The 21,639-nt window shown below is 42.0% G+C and overlaps 2 long non-coding RNA genes across 2 annotated transcripts in view; one reads left to right on the top strand and one right to left on the bottom strand.

Annotated features, from left to right (window-relative positions):
• LOC140068786 (uncharacterized) overlaps positions 1-21,639 on the bottom strand; it is a 168,565-nt gene that overhangs the window by 31,221 nt on the left and 115,705 nt on the right. The gene's annotated exons all lie outside the window — the stretch shown is intronic.
• Positions 4,482-20,497, top strand: LOC140068972 (uncharacterized). Its single transcript, XR_011848660.1, has 3 exons — positions 4,482-4,529; positions 18,782-18,949; positions 20,388-20,497. It is a non-coding gene; the product is annotated as an uncharacterized lncRNA (long non-coding RNA).

Raw genomic sequence — 21,639 nt, 5'->3', positions numbered from 1 at the left:
TTGTCTCCATTGCTACCTCCACACGTCATCGCCATAGCTGCCTCCAAAAGTCGTCCATATAGCTGCCTCCATACATGGTCTCCTTATCAAACGAACTGTGTCAGGCAGAATTTTGGGTTGTTTTCATGGATTCCACATCTAACTTGTTAACTTTGTCGCCACCCTGCTGTGTAATCCACAAAATATACTGGCAAACTTTTATCATTTACCGATATTATTTCAGCGCTTCTTGCGCATCTGTTTACATTCCCCTCACCCGCCATAACCCAAACCTATAAGAACGCTACTACACTTGATCTTATACAAAAGGTTCTTAAAAGTGCTGTTTGGGGAGTAGCCTAGAGACAGGGGCTTGGATTGGCGAAAGCTCGCCTGGCAGCGGAGCGCCAGCTCCATCTCAAGATCCAACTAACATAGTTTTAACTGTAGTACCTTTAATCTACTACTAGTTCACTGCCTCCATACATGGTCCCCTTATCAAACGAGCTGTGTCAGGCAGAACTTTGGGTTGTTTTCATGGATTCCACATCAATCTTGTTAACTTTGTCGCCACCCTGCTGTGTAATCCACAAAATATACTGGCAAACTTTTATCATTTACCGATATTATTTCAGCGCTTCTTGCGCATCTGTTTACATTCCCCTCACCCGCCATAACCCAAACTTATAAGAACGCTACTACAATTGATCTTATACAAAAGGTTCTTAGAAGTGCTGTTTGGGGAGTAGCCTAGAGACAGGGGCTTGGATTGGCGAAAGCTCGCCTGGCAGCGGAGCGCCAGCTCCATCTCAAGATCCAACTAACATAGTTTTAACTGCAGAACCTTTAATCTACTACTAGTTCACTGCCTCCATACATGGTCCCCTTATCAAACGAGCTGTGTCAGGCAGAATTTTCAGTTGTTTTCATGGCTTCCACATCAAACTTGTTAACTTTGTTGCCACCCTGCTGTGTAATCCACAAAATATACTGGCAAACTTTTATCATTTACCGATATTATTTCAGCGCTTCTTGCGCATCTGTTTACATTCCCCTCACCCGCCATATCCCAAACTTATAAGAACGCTACTACACTTGATCTTATACAAAAGGTTTTTAGAAGTGCTGTTTGGGGAGTAGCCGAGAGACAGGGGCTTGGATAGGCGAAAGCTCGCCTGGCAGCGGAGCACCAGCTCCATCCCAAGATCCAACTAATATAGTTTTAACTGCAGCACCTTTAATCTACTACTAGTTCATTGCCTCCATACATCGTCCCCTTATCAAACGAGCTGTGTCAGGCAGAATTTTCAGGTGTTTCACCTGATACACAGTGGAACTCGGCCCATCTGTCGCCACCATGCTGGAGACCTGAAATTGCAATCATAGCAGCGCAATATGGATGCCCCATACTGTCGCTCTTAATCATGGAACTATTTCCGTAAAAACAATTAAAAATAGAACCACTATGCTATTCCATTATTCCCAGGTGAAATATTCAAACGACCCGGCCTGCTTTGAAAATTATAATTTTTTCAAAGTAAACGCTTCTGGCCCCCAGGCCCATTTTGGGTGGGGAGGAGCCGAGAGACAGGGGCTTGGACAGGCGAAATCTCGCCTGGCAGTGGACCGCCAGCTCCATCCCAAGATTAGGCATCCTCAGAGGCATCCATGCATGCTGCCCCTGCGGTTTCCTGTCCATTTTGCCTCCACGATCCTCCACAGCGTCCACCAATGTCTCATTTCAACTCTCTATACCCCAGACGCTGGAGCACGAGAGGATATGCAGCACATCATCCCCTTATCAAACGAGCTGTGTCAGGCAGAATTTTCAGGTGTTTCACCAGATACATAGTGGAACTCGGCCCATCTGTCGCCGCCATGCTGGAGACCTGAAGATGCAATCATAGCAGTGCAATATGAATGCCCCATACTGTCGCTCTTAATCATGGAAGTCGTCTCCACGGCTGCCTCCACATGTCGTCCCCTTATCAAAAGAGCTGTGTCAGGCTAATTTTTCGGGTGTTTCACCAGATACGTTATGGAACTTGGTCACTATGTCGCCACCATGCTGTGTTATCGACTAAATATACCGTCAACCTTTTGTTCACATAGGAAATCATTTCAGCGCTTCTTGCTCACCTCCTTTGGTGAAGCCTGAGTCCATTTAGGGTATGTCGCAATGACACTCTCTAGCCTGCCGCTGCTGCCGCTGCCTCTGCATGCCGTCCCCTATAGTGTCAGGGTCAATTATTGCATGTTTTAGATGCTATCTAGTCTCATTCGGTCACTCTGTCATGGTCATGCTGTTGCCCATAATTTTGGCATAATGGTGCGATTAAGCAGCCTCAGAGGCATCCATGCATGCTGCCCCTGCTGTTTCCTGTCCGTTTCCGTGGTGTTTCCATCCTTTTCTGAGGTTCCCAGGTGTTTGGCCAAGCTTCCCTGTGCAGAGCCTTGGTCCCCTTAAAAAATGCTCGAGTCTCCCATTGACTTCAATGGGGCTCGTTATTCGAGACGAGCACTCGAGCATCGGGACAAGTTCGTCTCGAATAACGAGTACCCGAGCATTTTAGTGCTCGCTCATCTCTAGTTGTAATACTGGAAATGTATTTAATAAACCAGTCAGATTTTAGGGAGGAAAGTTCTACACCACATCCAATAACCTTTTGCTTCCAACAAAATACAAAAGAAATACCCAGATTAGTTGATGCTAGAAAAAAACTAATTTTAAGGAAACATTGGGAGACCTCAGACCTCTAATTTGACATTTTACTTTCATGGCAAAAACTGTATTGTCCAACAAATAACTATTGCAAAAGCCTTTATTCCAGTCATAGTCACTTCCACTCCGGTCTTTTATTATTGGCTACGAAAAGCTTAAACCTTATATTGTTACTAAATTCATTGAAATTGTTAAAGGGAAGCTAAACTTTGCATAAAATGTCATAAACGAACAGTGCAGTAGATTATAGAAGAATTTGTAATCTATTTTATTAAATACACTCACCGGCCACTTTATTAGGTACACCATGCTAGTAACGGGTTGGACCCCCTTTTGCCTTCAGGACTGCCTCAATTCTTCATAGCATAGATTCAACAAGGTGCTGGAAGCATTCCTCAGAGATTTTGGTCCATATTGACATGATGGCATCACAGAGTTGCCGCAGATTTGACGGCTGCATATCCATGATGCGAATTTCCTGTTCCACCACATCCCAAAGATTCTCTATTGGATTGAGATCTGGTGACTGTGGAGGCCATTTGAGTACAGTGAACTCATTGTCATGTTCAAGAAACCAGTCTGTGATGATTCCAGCTTTATGACATGGCCCATTATCCTGCTGAAAGTAGCCATCAGATGTTGGGTACATTGTGGTCATAAAGGGATGGACATGGTCAGCAACAATACTCAGGTAGGCTGTGGCGTTGCAACGATGCTCAATTGGTACCAAGGGGCCCAAAGAGTGCCAAGAAAATATTCCCCACATCATGACACCACCACCACCAGCCTGAACCGTTGATACAAGGCAGGATGGATCCATGCTTTCATGTTGTTGACGCCAAATTCTGACCCTATCATCCGAATGTCGCAGCAGAAATCAAGACTCATCAGACCAGGCAACGTTTTTCCAATCTTCTACTGTCCAATTTCGATGAGCTTGTGCAAATTGTAGCCTCAGTTTCTTGTTCTTAGCTGAAAGGAGTGGCACCCGGTGTGGTCTTCTGCTGCTGTAGCCCATATGCCTCAAAGTTCGACGTACTGTGCGTTCAGAGATGCTCTTCTGCCTACCTTGGTTGTAACGGGTGGCGATTTGAGTCACTGTTGCCTTTCTATCAGCTTGAACCAGTCTGCCCATTCTCCTCTGACCTCTGGCATCAACAAGGCATTTCCGCCCACAGAACTGCCGCTCACTGGATGTTTTTTCTTTTTCGGACCATTCTCTGTAAATCCTAGAGATGGTTGTGTGTGAAAATCCCAGTAGATCAGCAGTTTCTGAAATATTCAGACCAGCCCTTCTGGCACCAACAACCATGCCACGTTCAAAGGCACTCAAATCACCTTTCTTCCCCATACTGATGCTCGGTTTGAACTGCAGGAGATTGTCTTGACCCTGTCTACATGCCTAAATGCACTGAGTTGCCGCCATGTGATTGGCTGATTAGAAATTAAGTGTTAACGAGCAGTTGGACAGGTGTACCTAATAAAGTGGCTGGTGAGTGTATATACATTCCTGTATCCTTCTTTTCCCTTGCAGTACTTCTTCTTTTTTGTAAATCCGCTTTCTGTCATCTATACCAGTGGTCTTCAACTGCCAGACCACGGCCCAAAAAAAAAAATTGATACTCACCTATGGCACACCTCTTAATCCTCGGCCCCGGCTCTCTCCTCAGATTCCTGGCAGTGCGGGAAGAGGCACGTCTATGCTCTCTGCGTCATAGTGGGTGCATACAGGCAGAGGCACATCTATGCTCTCTGCCTGCACGCACCCACTGCCTGGAATCTGAGGAGAGATGAAGTAGGAGCCACGAGGTAAAGAGGAGCACTTGAGGTGAGTGTATTCTATGTTTTTTTTAATGGGGCCATCGCTGTGCACATTAAATTAGTGGGGGGAGCACTCCAGGGGTCATTTTATGCATGGAAAAACACTACTGGGACATTTTATTGGGGGGGGGGGCTGCTGGGGGACAATTTATGGGGGGAGGGGGCTACTGCTGGAGACATTTCAGTGGGAGGCTACTGCTGGGGACATTTTTTTAATGGTGGGGAGGCCGCTGCTGGACATGTTATTAGTGAGAAGAGGCCACTGCTTGACATGATGTTAGTGGGGAGAGGCCACTACTGGACATGTTATTGGTGAGGGGAGGCCGCTGCTGGACATGTTATCAGTGAGGGGAGGCCGCTGCTGGACATGTTATTAGTGAGGGGAGGCTGCTGCTGGGACATGTTATTAGTCAGGGGAGGCTTCTGCTGGACATGTTATTAGTGAAGGGAGGCCACTGCTGGACATGTTATTAGTGAGTGGAAATAGCTGCTAGACATTTTATTAGTGAGGAGAGCTCACTGATAGACATGTAATTACTGAAGGGAGGCCACTGCTGGAAATGTTATTAGTGAGTGAAGGCCACTGCTGGACATGTTATTAGTAATGGGAGGCCGCTGATGGACATGTTATTAGTGAGGGGAGGCTGCTGCTGAGACATGTTATTAGTGAGGGGAGGTCACTGCTGCACATGTTATTAGTGAAGGGAGGCCACATATGAATATGTTCATAGTTAGGGGAGACCACTGCTGGACATGTTATTAGTGAGGGGAGGCCACTACTGGACATGTTATTAGTGAGGGGAGGCTGCTTCTGGACATGTTATTAGTAGTGGAGACCACTGCTGAACATGTTATTATTAGTGAGGGGGCCGCTGCTGGGACATAGTATTAGTGAGAGGAGGCCGCTGCGGGACATGTTAGTAGTGAGCGGAGGTCGCTGCTAGAAATGTTATCAGTAATGGGAGGGCACTGGTGGACATGTTATTAGTGAGGGGAGGCTACTGCTGGACATGTTATTAGCGAGGGGAGGCCACTGCTGGACATGTTATTAGTGAGGGGAGGCCACTGCTGGGACATGTAATTAGTGAAGGGAGGTCACTGCGGGACATGTTATTAGTGAAGGGAGGCCACTGTTGGGACATGTTACTAGTGATGGGAGGTCACTGCAAGACATGTTATTAGTGAAGGGAGGTCACTGCAGGATATGTTATTAGTGAGGGGAGGTCACTGAAGAACATGTTATTAGTGAAGGGGTGGCCACTGCTGGACATGTTATTAGTGAAGGGAGGCTGCTGCTAGACATTGTATTAAAGAGTAGCAGATGCATTTCCTAACTCAGGCCTATACTCTTGGCCAAGTTTTGCTAGTTTTTTGTGGTAAAATTAGGTACCTCAGTTTACATTCAGATCAGCTTACACTGCGTATATGTGGTATGTACATGTTTTTCCTCACACTGAAAAGCCCTAAGACAGTGTGGCATTATAGGTGTGTGGGGATTGCTATGGAAAAAGGGGTATCATAATGTCCCTTTTTCTGTACCCATCTTCTTAAAGGGGTATTCTTGTCTGGGCATTCACATCCAGATTCATTAATCTGCCATACATAAACATTTCTTCAATTAGATGTCATTTAAAAAAAATTTACCTGTGTGAAGATAATTTCTTATAAATGTAGTCATATTGTCCCTTAGAAACAAGACTGTGTCCCTGGATATGGCCACCTTTGCTGGTGGGATTGCACAAGGAAACAAAAAGTTTTTGTATACGAAATGTCTGGGAGTTACTGCAGGTCCTACAGCAGCCCTGTGGTAATGATTGCAGATTCCAGGAGGTCAGACAGGACTCAATAGAGCATGTATGGCCACTGCTGCCAAAATATGAGGTGGTCGTATCCGGGGAAGCTATGTTGTTTCTAAGGGACAGAATGACTACATTTATGAGAAATTATCTTCACACAGGAACATTTGTTTTAATAACATCCAATTGAAGAAATGTTTACATATGGCAAATGAATTAAATTAAATTTAAATTCCCGGACGGGAATACCCCTTTAATAAAAGGGGGATATAGAAGAAAAGGCATAGTTTAATTTTCACTTAAATCCCTTGATCGATGAGAAAGAATAGGATGTAATTTTTTTAGAAATTATAAAGAGCTTTTCTCTACCCAGAATGAGCAGATATTACATTTGCAGTGTACTTGAACCAGTATATGCTCCATTTCTGCCCTGGTGGTGCAGATGATCATAAATGAGGGTACTAGCAATGAGAGATCCCTGTAGCAAAAAAGGAATTGGCTCAGTCGTCCAATAATCGACTACATTGTTCATCTACCTTCCGTGGAAGACATGTTGAATATCAATAGCCACAGAAGTAAGAGAAGTGTGTAGATGGTCAACACTATAAAAATCCCTTACTGAAACAATGTCTAGGAGGTTATTTTATGTTTACCCATAATATTGGCTTCTTAGGCTTAACCAGTCTAGACTACTAATCCCTACTAAGCAAACTATTCTTCCAAATGATTGACAGCTTAGACCAAGATCCACTGCTTGTATGACAACTTCTATCCATTAGACATAAGACTGATGTGGAAAGTGATTGACATGTTGGCCCTGCAAGGTGCAGCAAGGGTTCTGTCATGTGAAAATCTAACTTTGTCTTCTAAAGATGACCTGGCAGAAGGCTCATTATGTGGCATACATTTAAATTGAACAAGAGCAGTCATTGTCCCAGATTGCTATTGCTTATATTGGCGCTTATTCTGGAAAGTGGGGGCAGAGTGCATATTGTCCCCTCGCCCTCTGCATCCCAATGTATTAGGATTTCCTTTTATACTGCCAGTTTATAGGATTTACATGACACCATTAGTTACCAGTCAAGACGTACAATTCATGGTGATTATTGAACCTCCTAAATATGTCATAAATCAAATGTAACAAAGTTTATCAATCTCTGGGCAACAATGATTCATTTGGTACTTAGACCTTAAGAATGTTTTCATTATACTTATCAGATCTTAAAAAAGTTGACGATAGCAGTAGGCGAATGTTGATCTTCTCCACACTGTATGGTGCTATGCTAAAGATGTCAGCGCCATAGAGATCAATAGAACAGGTAGCACATGTGCAAACCTGCTAGTAGTATATAGCCAGCCAGCCCCCAATAGTATATAGCCAGACAGGCCCCAGTAGTATATAGCCAGACAGCCCCCAGTGGTATACAGCCAGCCAGCCCCCAGTAGCATACAGCCAGCCAGCCCCCAGTAGAATACAACCAGCCAGCCCCTATGTATTATACAGCCAGCCAGCTCCTTGTAGTATACAGCCAACTAGCCCCATGTAGTATACAGCCAGCCATCCCCCATGTAGGATACAGCCAGCCAGCCCCATGTAGCATACAGCCAGCCCCCATGTAGTATATAGCCAGCCCATAGTTTGCCAAGCACATAAATAAAACAAATTTATACCTTTGGGTGGTCCCGATGCTCGGTGCAGCTCCCCGATGCTCTGGTTCCTCTTCTTTCTTCTCTTTGTTTTAAGAGCTGGTAAAGACGTCTATGCTATTTGCCGTCCGGTGTACACTATGTCGCCGCTGATGATGTCATAGTGTGCGCCGGCAGAAGAGGAGCCGCACGGGGGGTGAATATGCTTTTTTTAATTGACTCGTGTATAAGCCAGGGTGAGGTTTTTCAGCACATTTTTTGTGCTGAAAAATTTGGCTTAAACACAAACATTTACGGTAATAGCCATACAAGCACTGCTGACATACACATTCTATAATGGTGTAAGGGAATAACTACTGTACATTAGCTCAAGCCTTAATATATGAGAATTCCATATATAGGGACACAGAACATCCAGGTTTGCTATATATATATGACAGACAGACAATGTCATGATGGCTAGGACAGCTAGGTCAGCTGGGCATCTTTCACTGCTGGAACTCTTGTGCTCTCACGTCTCGGACTGCTTTCACAGACATATGGAGGACACACACATAACAGGTGGATAAAGACGTATGAAGAGCTACTAGAGATGATGTAAACCTCCTGACCACCCCCAGAACATAATCTCAAGGAAAGAGTGACTGACTGACTGACACCCAGAACATAATCTCAAGGAAAGAAAGACTGACAGACTGACTGTACCCCAAGAACATAATCTCAAGGAAAGACTCACTGACTGTACCCCAAGAACATAATCTCAAGGAAAGACTGACTGACTGTACCCCAAGAACATAATCTCAAGGAAAGACTGACAGACTGATTGAACCCCAGAACATAATCTCTAGGAAAGACTGACTGACTGACCCCAAGAACATAATCTCAAGGAAAGACTGACAGACTGACTGTACCCCAAGAACATAATCTCAAGGAAAGACTGACAGACTGACTGAACCCCAGAACATAATCTCAAGGAAAGACTGACTGACCCCCTGTATTCTTCAACCTGGATCACGGCAACAAAGGAAAATTTTTATAAGAATTACCCTGAGTCCTTCTGGTGCCACCCGTGTGACATATTTTGGGAAGAAACAGTTTGACACCATAAAGTATAATTATCTGTATCAAATTACATTTCACAATACATTTAACAAAATAGACTTTTAACAGTCTATCAGCACAGGACCATTTTGCCAGAAAGGGATTGTCGGGGGTGGACCACAAGATGAAGATACACAGTGGCTACTGTTTTCTGGGCCATCTAAACTATTTGGTATGCCACAAAATATTCAATAAGAAATCTGAAGGACTCCTTTGCAATTTAAAAGGCAAGTTTCCACCGGAGTGGCCCTTTAATTACAGACCAGAAAATGACTCAATTTCTTCTAATTCATTCACCTTCTATAATCTTTACGATGTAAACACTTGTGATACTGTCTACTTCATTTCGGCTCCTTCAACTTTTTTTTTTTTTAATGTGGATAATAAATGAAGAGTCAATTCATTCTTTTCCCTCTGTAGTGACAAGATTAAAAATTAAATTTATACATATTTCATTTCTACATAATAAAGGCTTTTTGCAAAAAAGGAAAAATACCACCGTTACTCTAATTAAATCAGAGAAAAGTGCCTGCAGCAATGTTACAGTGTTACAATTAGATGTCTGCCAGGAACCAGCCGTTTTAGGTCTAATACTCCTCTCCAGACTTCCCCACAAAATATGTTCCTAATCTTTTTCGGTGACACCGCTGAAAGCAGCCATTTCCCTCTTTTAGGGTTGCAGAAAGGGCATTGTTTTGGGAATACCCATGTGAGCTGCTTGTCTAGTAGTCTTTAAATATGTTTTTGAATTGTTTACATAAAGGGAATTCCATAAATGTTTCAGAGTTAACACAAGTACTTTTCTCTTATTACTGCTGACTCAACCTTCCTTGTATATTCACACTCAAGACTTCTCCTGTGCTGCAGCTATTCTGTGGATTTCATGATATCAGACTGCTTCTTTTCAAATATTTTAATGCTTTTGCAAGATATTACTGTATATTATTTTTATTATTATTTTGATCTACTATGGTCGTATTAATTAAAGTGGTGACTTTTTTTGGTTGCGACTTTCTTTTTTCATAGAATTTAATGGGATTTTCACATTGAATAAGAGTATGGATTTTTCTCTAAGGTCACTTGCTAATTATCTCTGGAGAATATTACCCCTAGAGATGACAGCAAACACCATGCTGGCAGGCAAAGTGGATTACCATAACTCAATAAAAGCATAAAACCAAGCTGGTTGTCACAGACCTGCCACTGTGGTTATTAGTATCACTAAATAGTACATTTTGTTTAAGGTCATATGCTGCCCAAGCTATCTCTGAAGATTTGGCCTAAAGGCTTGGGCCTAAAGCTGGTTTGGTCTTAGGTGGCGAACTTAGTAGAAAGAAGCACAACCACCAACTTTGTGACTTTTTGCACAAAAATTTGTGACTTTTTTTTTTTAAGTCACATTCTTCACACCAGCTATCGATGTTAGACTAGCAGGCACAGGTGTATTTTAACATTAGAAAAATCCAGCTAAGACAAATTAGACACAAGATAATAAAAAGGAACTAGACTGACAAGAAAACTAGAAGGAGAAAAGATAAATGTCCCCCATGGTGGAGTAAATGAATAATTTTTTATATTACTGCATTGTTATGAGTTGACATGTATAGTTTGGCACCTCGGCTGTGCAGGGAATATTGTCCTTATTTATATGGACCGGTGTTGCAGTTCCCAACAAAGAATCATATAAATATTCCCATTGCCAGTGTCCTTTAAACCAGTATCAATCCCTGAGCTTTTTGGATGGGATGGGAGGGGCTGTGCAGTGAGATCTCTATTTATACACACAAAGGTCTGGTTATACAGATCTCCAGGGCCACTATTTAACACTGTCTGCAGATTTGTATGTTCAAAACCACTGGAAGACTCATTTCAAAGTAAAATAATATGTAGTTTAAAGCAGAGGTCCCCAACCTTTTTTGCACCAGGGACCGGCTTTAAGCTAGACCAGTTTTCCATGGCCCGGTGAGGGTGGGGGCGGGGCTTTGGTCATATGGGGTGGGGTTATGGAGGGGTGGAGCTTATAATATAAGATATCAGGGAGTGTCCGGACCAGATCCATCATATTGGTTTGGTGTAAAAATAAAGCAATGCAAAATGCATACAGTAAGGAAAACAATAAGCGAGAAAGATAAAGCGTTTAAGGTGCTAAAACGTGAAGGTAGCGATGAGGCATTACAGGATTATAGAGAGAAAAATAAATCCTGTAAAAAGCAGATAAAGGCCACAAAAATAGAGACTGAGAGAAATATTGCCAGGGAGAGCAAAAATAATCCCAAATTATTTTTCAAGTATATAAATGATAAGAAACTAAAAACAGAGAGTGTGGGTCCCCTTAGAAATAACATGGGGGTCATGGTGGAAGGAGATGAGGAAAGGGCCAATCTACTGAATGTCGCCTTCTCAACTGTCTTTACCCAGGAAAATCCCCTGGTGGAAGACACAATGAGGAATAATGTAAATTCTCTCTGGAATGTCAACAGTTTAACCAGGAAGAGGTACGGCGCCGCCTCGCAACCACTAAGATAGATAAATCACCTGGGCCAGATGGCATACACCCCCAGGTTCTGCATGAACTATGTACAGTGATAGACAAACCGTTATTTTTAATATTTGAAGATTCACTGAGGACTGGTTATGTTCCACAGGACTGGCGCATAGCAAATGCGGTACCAATATACAAAAAGGATCAAATAGCGATCCTGGAAACTACAGACCCGTGAGTCTAACTGCTGTGGTGGGGAAAATATTTGAGGGGTTTATTAGAGATGCTATCCTGGAGTATCTCACTGTGCACAACCTTATAACCTAGCATGAGTTTATGAGAGATCGGTCCTGTCAGACTAATCTGATTGGTTTCTACGAGGAGGTAAGTTCAAGACTGGATCTGGGGGACGCTGTGGATGTTGTATATCTGGACTTTTCAAAGGCATTTGACACCGTGCCACATAAAAGGTTGCGAGGGATGATGGATTGTTGAGCCGGCGCTTCCTACGTCTTAGTTCACACAACGTAATGTGTTTAAACAAGGTTTCTTTATTAAAAATGCGACGCGTTTCTGCTCCGAACCGGAGCCTTCATCAGGCATAACATAAGAAGTGGTAGTGACTTCTTATGTTATGCCTGATGAAGGCTCCGGTTCGGAGCAGAAACGTGTCGCATTTTTAATAAAGAAACCTTGTTTAAACACATTACGTTGTGTGAACTAAGACGTAGGAAGCGCCGGCTCAACAATCCATCATCCCTCGGGACTCATCTAGCTTTTTGGTTTACACGCCTCCGGGATCCTGGTCCTGCATACCGAAGCGTGGTTCATCGAGACCGGCTGCTCCGATCTACTTCTGTGACATGCCCTACTAAACTAACCACCAGGTGAGAGTCTACGGACAATCTTACATATATTCTAGTGGTTAACTGTATCACACGAGGTTGCGCTCCCGCTTGTGTCTCCTCTCCACACGGGGTATCTCGGGATCCCTCGAGCCCCCTCCTCTCCAGGTATCCTCCAACCCACATAAAAGGTTGGTATATAAAATGAGACTGCTGGGAATAGGAGAAAATCTGTGTATTTGGGTAAGTAATTGGCTTAGTGATAGAAAACAGAGGGTGGTCATTAATGGCACATTCTCAGATTGGGTTGATGTTACCAGTGGAGTGCCACAGGGGTCAGTATTGGGGCCACTTCTTTTTAATATTTTTATTAATGACCTTGTAGTGGGTTTACACAGTCAAGTTTCAATATTTGCAGATGATACTAAGCTGTGTAAAGTAATAAATACTGAGGTCGATAGTTTAGCATTACAGAGGGATTTGTGGAAGCTTGAGGGATGGGCAGAGAAATGGTTGATGAGGTTTAATGTAGATAAATGTAAAGTTATGCACTTGGGCCATGGAAACAAAAAGTATAATTATGTTCTAAACGGTCAATTACTTAGTAAAATTGAAGCTGAAAAGCACTTGGGGGTATTGGTGGATGGTAAACTTAATTTTAGTGACCAGAGCCAGGCGGCTGCTGCTAAAGCAAATAAAATAATGGGATGTATCAAGAGAGGAATAGATTCTCATGATAAAGACATAGTTTTGCCCTTATACAAATCCCTGGTCAGACCACACATGGAATATTGTGTACAGTTTTGGGCACCAGTGTATAAAAAGGATATAGTAGAGCTGGAACGGGTGCAGAGGAGAGCAACCAGGATTATTAGGGGAATGGGGGGATTAGAATACACTGACAGATTAAAAAATTTGGGATTATTCAGTTTAGAAAAAAGACGACTGAGGGGAGACCTCATTACAATGTACAAATACCTGAACGGACAGTACAAGGATCTCTCCAAAGATCTTTTTATACCTCGGCCTGTGACCAGGACAAGGGGGCATCCTCTACGCCTAGAGGAGAGGCGATTTTACCATCACCATAGACAAAGGTTCTTTACTGTAAGAGCAGTGAGACTGTGGAACTCTCTGCCGCAGGAGGTTGTTATGGCGGACTCTATGTACATGTTCAAGAGAGGCATGGATAACTTTCTGGAGAGAAAAAATATCACGGGTTATGGGGATAAAACATTTATTTAATTCTTAAAGGTTGGACTTGATGGACTTGCGTCTCCTTCCAGCCTTATATACTATGATACTATGATACAGCGTATCGCCATGTAGTATAAAATATATCCAATGTACCGCCATGTAGTATAAAATGCATACAGCGTATCACCGTGTACTATAAAATGCATACAGCATACCGCCATGTAGTATAAAATGCATACAGCGTATCACCATGTAGTATAAAATGCATACAGAATACCGCCATGTAGTATAAAATGCATCCAGCGTGCCACCAAGTAGTATAAAATGCACACAGCATGCCACCAAGTATTATAAAATAAATACAACGTACCGCCAAGTAGTATAAAATGCATACCGAGTACTGCCATGTAGTACAAAATAGAAGCCCTGATAAATATCACAAATGCTGCATATACATACAACATATATACACATAAACAAACAGTAGATACAGCATATACACACACATACACACACATACATACACATACATATATACACACACATATACATATATACAAACACACATATACACACACACATATGTATACACACACATATTACATATATTTACACATATATACACATATTACACATATATATGCAAAGATAAAGTAACCTTACCTCTCTATTGTGGAAATTTCGGTGCCTTGTCCTGCAGGGTGGTGGTGCGGTCAGGTAGCCAGGAGCGTGTAGGTCATGAGAGCCGAGACCCGGGAGGCTAGGGAGCCTGGAGCTTAAGCGGGGGCAGGGGGAGCCGGGAGCCGAGAGCCGGAAGCGGGTAGGTCAAGAGCCGAGAACCGGGAGCGGGGGGCAGAGGGAGCGGAGAGCCAAGAGCCGAGGGAGCGGTTGGGGAGCGTGGAGCTTGAGCAGGGGCAGGGAGCCGAGAGCCTGGAGGGGGGGGGGGGGTTGTTAGCGGAGACAGGTTGAGACGGGAGTGGAGAGCTGGGAGCGGGGGGCAGAGGGAGCGGAGAACAAGGAACCGGAGGGAGCGGAGAGCGGGGGGCGGAGAGCAGGGAGCAGGGGGGACGTTAGCGGAGGGAGCGGGAAAGGAGCCTGGAGCTTGAGCGGGGGCAGGGGGAGCCGAGGGCCTGGAGGGGGGGACGTCGGGTGCGGGAGCTCAGTGCTGGCCGGTGCCGCCCCCTCGTTGAGCAGGAGGCGCCCCCGCGGACCGGCTGATAATCTCCAACAGCCCGGTCTTGGTCCGTGGACCGGCGGTTGGGGACCTCTGGTTTAAAGCATAGAGAATGGTAAGTTAATGGTTCTATGAAAGATTTATTATTGCTGCGTATAACTATGGCTTGACTGGATCTATGATATCTTTATATGCAAATATAGGTCCGGATAAAGGTAGTTGGAGGCCTACGGGCGATAAATATAGCCCAGGTAGTGGTCTATTCTATTCTAAACTTTATCCTACTTATATGTCAGCCTAGCTGCTGTCCTACCTCACCCAGTGACATTGGCAGTAGTACTGACTACTAGACCTAGTTGCCATGCCAGTTCCATGCACTAATGCTTCCTTGAGAGTTCTCACTCCTCCTCTCACAGATTGGGCTGACTGATTGACTGGCAACCAGTTGAGCCAAACGGTGTTACATACTAAGAGGGGATGAGGTGTCACTCTGCATGCAGCGCAGCTGACTTTTGGACAATGCTCTGGGGGCCCCCTTATGAGTAAAGTAGTGGGGGCCCCGGGGCATGTGCCCCTGGAGCTCTTCCTATAATCCAACCCTGTGCATGTATCCTATAGAATAAAAATAATCTGAAAATCTCAAAAATGATTCACACAAAAAACAAAGCATATGCTACAATCATTAGCTACAAGTGACCTGACAACGTACCTTATAAATAATACATTGAGAGAACATTCAATAATTCAACTACAACAAGTCAAACAAGTATTGCAAAGACCTGCTCTTGTAATGTCCACCAGTTTGATGTACTGACCTTGATTTCTCATGTGAAGTATCACTCATAGTAGTGTCACTTGAAATATAAGAATACTAAAAACATCTAACTCTTGTATGTTTCCTCCACAGACATATTTGTAAACTCTCAGCAAAAAATAAGAGTAATATGCTTGTAAAGCGCTGTCATTCTGGTTGCAGACTGAAAGCTCTCAGCTGTCAATCAGTGCAAGCATTTAAGTGAGGCACCTCAGGCTGATATTCTATCAACATCACTTTGTCAGCAAAGTCATCTACATTTCCTCAGGATTACCATGCATAACCAGTGCTGAGTAAAGATCGATGTGTGAGCCAGGGTTAGCCAGCTCCAGGAGAAGACCTTTAAATGAAGTCACAGTTGCAACAATCAGCGGATCAGGCACAGAGCCAGTAATAGCATAATGGAAAGCTTAGAGGGCTCTGACTATATGCCAATCTCTTTACCCTGAATTCACCAAAGAATTTTCTAAATATTTCAAATAGTCGCTAACTTTTTACGATCAATAGTGCACGAAAATGTAAGAAACTTTGTATATGGCATCTTCCTTGAAAAAATGCTTCACTCCAACATTTAGGGCAGCTTAACCCTGTTGTGCTTAGACTGTGAATCATGAACCATGTAGTGTCCTGACTCCTTGCAATATATGAGGAAGCCATGCTTCACTGCAAAAAAGTAATAACACTCCTGTTCCAGAGGGAAGGAGTCCCCTACTTTGCACTATGTTTGGTCCACTGGTCACTGCACGGTCTATGACTCCTGGCCCAACATGGCAGGGTGAATTTGCCCTTACTCTGAATGAGCTTCTAAATAAAGAGAGGTATTAGATTGTTAGAAATCTATAGAAAGGGAAAGGGGAGGATTTAGCCGCCACAACCAGTGGCGTAACTGGAAGCTGATGGGCCCCAGTGCAAAGTCTGTGCCAGGCCCCCAACTATAATGTATGGTTTATAGTAATAGTCTTCTCATATGGGAAGTAGGCTAGTAGGTATCCCATAATACACAATACTCTTTAATGTCCTTCAAAATTCTGCTAATGCTTCTAAGTAGGAGAAAAAAGTTAGATTGTGGAGCAGGTTATCCTCTAAAATTTGTGTGCCGTATATGGAGACACCAAGCAGTAGGTCTCCACTTACCAGCTCAGAGAAAACTGTTAATTAGAGAAAAGCTCTTAAAGGGACAACATGCTAATATACAAGTCATATAGTGGTCAGGAAATTATTATTATTCACATGATTTTCATTTTTTTTTTTTAAAAAAACACATAGTTTATGGCAAGAAAAAAAAATCTAAATGCCTTACCAGTGTTTTGGCATTTTACAACTTGCTGGGCAAAGAGTATTTGGTTTAATTGAAGGAACATAGATTCACAGGGAAAGGGGTGTCCCCCACCCGCAGTTAATGCCTGTCTTTGGTGCTGGCATTGATTAGGGTCGTTAACTCTTTAAATCAATCCTCCACCAAAACAGTGTCACACAGAGTCATTCAAAGAATTTTAAAATAAGGGTTTAAAATCTAACATTTTAACAGGTCTGTTCATCACTAGTTGTAAACTGGAAAGGAGTTGCAAAGTTAAACTAGATAGTCATAAACTATGCCAGATATATCATACACTTTCAAATAGTTGAGTATAACTTTTAGACATTATTATGTTACAAGAAGACTGGATGAAATTTTACACTGGAGCTTGGGAGCTTCAAGTTATTTCTCCAAATCTCATGAAGAAATTGTTCGAAGTGTCATGTCCCAACAACCCTTACTGGTTATTGTTTCGCCAACATGATAACTTGGTATGGCTCTCAAGTAGTTGTACAACCGATCACATTACGGTGTACATCTAGACTACAGGGGTGGCAGTCTGGTGAAGATCTACAGTGGGTTGAGGCCAAAAGGTAATAGTTAATATTGACAAGCAAGAATCAAGCACTTAATATGAGAGATCTAACATTAACAGTCTCTATAATGACATTCCTGGTGTACAGAATGCATAAAGGACACAATATTACAAACTGCCAAAAAAAGTACATATTGTTAATTTAAAGAGGATCTGTCACCCGAAATAATCCCTCTTAAAGTAAGCAGCTCCCTAGCCCTACCCCGTAATAACAGTGTTAAATCGCTATCTTTATCGGAACATACCGATAAGTTAGGAAACAAGGCAGTACACAGCCCTCCGTATTCATGAGGGGGCGGTCCGTGGTCCACCCCTCTCCTTTGTTTCTCCCTTGGACCGCCACTCCCACACTACATATGCCGGTGGTGACCGGCAGGCTCCATGCTGCAGTCACCGCCTCCTCGGACCGCCCCCTTATGAATATGGCGGGCCACTGTAAGCTTGGTCCGGCGTTCTGAGGGCTATTTACTGCAGTGTTTGCTAGCTTATTGGTACATTCCAATAAAGCTAGCGATTTAACACTGCTATAACTGGGGTAGGGCTAGGGAGCTGCTTACTTTAGTAAGTGCTCCTAAAGGAATTATTTCGGTTGACAGATCCCCTTTAAAGGAAACCTACCACTTGTAGTGGCAGGTTTCTGATGGAAATCCCGGGCACCAGCTCAGGGTGAGCTAGTGCCGGAGCTTATTTTTGTTAGTGTTTTAAACCGTGGTATCGCGGTTTAAAACACTTTTTAAACTTTATAGCCGGCGCAGGGAGGTACGCCGCGGTTTAAAACACTAACAAAAATAAGCTCCGGCACCAGCTCACCCTGAGCTGGTGCCCGGTATTTCCATCAGAAACCTGCCACTACAAGTGGTAGGTTTCCTTTAAGTGAAAACTTAACACAGGGTCCTTAAATTTGCTCATACACAGCAATACCTGTTGTTGTGACTTCCAGTTTCACTTTCATTTTATTTCATACAAGAAGTAATGTTATTACATTAATGAACAATACAGGTCTATTTTTATTCAAATATTTTGGGATTTTCCAGTAAGGGGTGGGTTTTAAAAAGGATGGGTTCCTCTACATACAGTTACATTCGACTCTGCAGAGAAAAGGTAAATTGTGAGGAGAATTGTTGGCTGGTTCTTATGCCAAGCATTTTACTTTGTCCTAAAAAATTCAATGCATTGGCTAGTTTTCTCATTTATAATGCTGTCTGGCATCCATCCAACATAGTATTAAAGTGAAAATCAAAAAAGGTGAATGCATAAAATATTTTCCTGTTTTTTTCTCTGGTTTTATAACCATTTCTCATTCATAAATAGATTTCTAACCAATAGGGAGAATGTTGATTGCAAAGTTGATTGAACAAGTTAGAAGATTGGATCTATATTTGGCTTGGAGACTTGGAGACAGCCTTAAGGACCAAACCACTAATCAACCAACCAGGCTGGTTATACAGATGTATGGTTTTATCTAAAGATTTAGAAAAAGTGAGTTATAGGTCTATTCTATTATCTTAGAAAAAGGCAGAGACATACTGTAACTTAAAGCTCATGGGGTTTGATGACAAATCTGTACCATGGCTTCTTCTATGTGCCATACTGATATGGCAAAGATGTCTTTGGATCTCCTCACACAATTGGACTGACCTACAGGTACTTTCTACTGCCATCCCTGGAGAATATAGTTTCCCAATAAAGTTATTGACTTTGGTCCAATGTACATGTCTTTAGCTAGGCAACATTGTGTCTTGTGTCACTTCCTCATAGACTGTAAGCTCTTGGAAGCAGGGCCCTCATTCCTATTCCTTTGTTCCCCTTAATCTATAAAGTGCTACGGAATTTGAAGGTACTATATAAATAAAGATTATTATATAAGTTTTTGACCTCAAAAAGTTTCCATGTTAATTAATGTAATGGTATTCTAACAATACAGATCAGTCAGTACATGTGCCCAATGACAAACCCATCTTTGTCCATAATAGGAGATCCTCTGTACTTTAATCATGGAACCATTTATTAAAGACATTGGTAGATTTCTGAAAAATTATTGATCTGTCCTCAGATGATCTCTGCTCTCTTTTTCGGAAATGATAACTTAAGGTCCCTTCTCATTGATGAGAACTTTATAGTAAAAAGGGGCTGTACATAGTCGACCACCTCTGTAAAGTTCATTTCTTGGAACAACCTCCTTTTCATTTTATAATAAATTGCAATCATTAAGCAAAATGGCCATTTTTCGGTGAATTTGTAAAATAAATTTCTTTCACCTCTAACGTTATTAGGTAATGAGAGATGGTCAATATCATAACCTGTTACAATAACATGCATTGCACTCAACACAAAATGGATTCAATACGATAGGTTGAGCATTAAGTTTAAGGGAGGTCAACCATAAAAACCACCACGCTGTGCCACTCCAATGAAGTATATATACCATCAGGCTTAAATAATTTAGTTGCAATTGGAATTTTGGAAAGAGGTTCGCTCTAGCAATCCTGGCTGTTGCTATCCCCTCTACTGTGGCCAGAACATGTGCCTCATCTTCATAGAACGGCCATGGGATATGTTTCCAAGTATGAGAAATTGACCGGGAAATTGACCCAGATGGCAAAGCCCAATGCTACAATGGGTGCAAAATTTGATTTTAATTATGAAACCAATCATTCTACATATACCTTCAGTCTATGCAAGGCAAATCAATGCATGTGCATTTAAAAATCTTGGTAGCAAAGGAACAGTCAAATATACATTTCCAATATGAAGGATTTAAACTGCCAACACTCAACCGTATGTTGTATATCTCCTGTTTCTAACCCCCAAACCTCCCAAAACTGTTAAACAAAAAATGTTTAAGTATTTAAAAAAATCTGTATAACCAGCAAACACAAAGAGAGATAACTCACAGCTCATTTGAATTCTTCTACAGCTGAAATGAATATTTAACCAACCGTGTCGTTTCTAAGTATTGCCTGCAGTGAATCCTGACCGGTTCGTGTGCCTCTGTATCCCTGCTTTATCCTCGCCTGCTAGAAACTCAATGAAACTTTTTGTTTACTAAAAAAACAACTGAACTTATTGCTTCCCTCTGTTCCCACTGACACATCATGATAAAGTCTTGTAATAAAATGTAATTGCTTCTGTTTAATAAAGATTCCTAATTGATGTCTTATGATAAAGAAGGGAAGCGTTTTTGCTACATTGTGCAGAATTTCTGGAGATATAATTAAAGGCAGAAAGGAAAAATAGCTGGGACTTGGACAAAAACATTATCAATAATAACAGCTAACTCTAATTCACTAATTGGAATCAATATAATGAACTTTTTGAAAACTAAAAAATGTACTTGATATGGATCAACAGACTATAATTAAGAATCATTAGGGTCAAAGATGTTTCCTTTAAAAATGAAACTGTTTGCAAATGATTTTCTGCCATCCCATGTGTAAATGGGATATGCATGGAAGAGCACAATCAAAGTAACCTCTAGGATGCCACTGTCATTGGTTTACTGACCTATGTCAAAGTGGAATGAATCATATATAAAAGAGCACCATAGTTTTACCCTAATGAAAATTCATATAAGGGAAACCTTCAGGTTTCCACCTATATTGGCTGTAAATTCATTATTATTATTATTATTATTATTATTAATATTATTATTATTATTTATAGAGCACCCTTAACCCCTTTGTGTCTAAGCCATTTTAGACCTTTAGGACCAGGCCTGATTTTTACCGTCACACATTGTACTTCAAAGTAAAAGAAACATTTTGATGATATCTTTTGTGTTTAGTTATGAAAAAAATTGAAATTTGGCAAAAATTTCTTAAAATTATTCATTTTCAAAGTTCAAAATTTTCTACTTTTCAGGCAGATAGTAATAGCACTCAAGTAACTTTTTAACTAACATTTCCGAAATGTCTGCTCCCTCTATTCTAGGTTGTTAGCAGAATTTTGGGTGCAATTTTTCTCATTTTTATGAAAATCGCCAAAACCCTTATTTAGAGGCTCCTTCTCAGCTTTAACTGACTTTGAGAGGCCTAAACAGCAGAAACTACACCCTTCAATGTGTAAAAAATCTACTTTAAGAAGTGTGTTAACCCTTTAGATGCTTCACAGGTGTTAAAACAAAATGGAGGTGTAATTTACAAGCTGTAATTTTTTTTAAACAATGTATT

Source organism: Engystomops pustulosus, chromosome 7 (genome assembly GCF_040894005.1).
Source record: "Engystomops pustulosus chromosome 7, aEngPut4.maternal, whole genome shotgun sequence".
In the NCBI taxonomy this organism is placed as follows: domain Eukaryota; kingdom Metazoa; phylum Chordata; class Amphibia; order Anura; family Leptodactylidae; genus Engystomops; species Engystomops pustulosus.
Note: the sequence above shows the minus strand (reverse complement) of the source record. Positions and strands in the feature narration are given on the sequence as shown.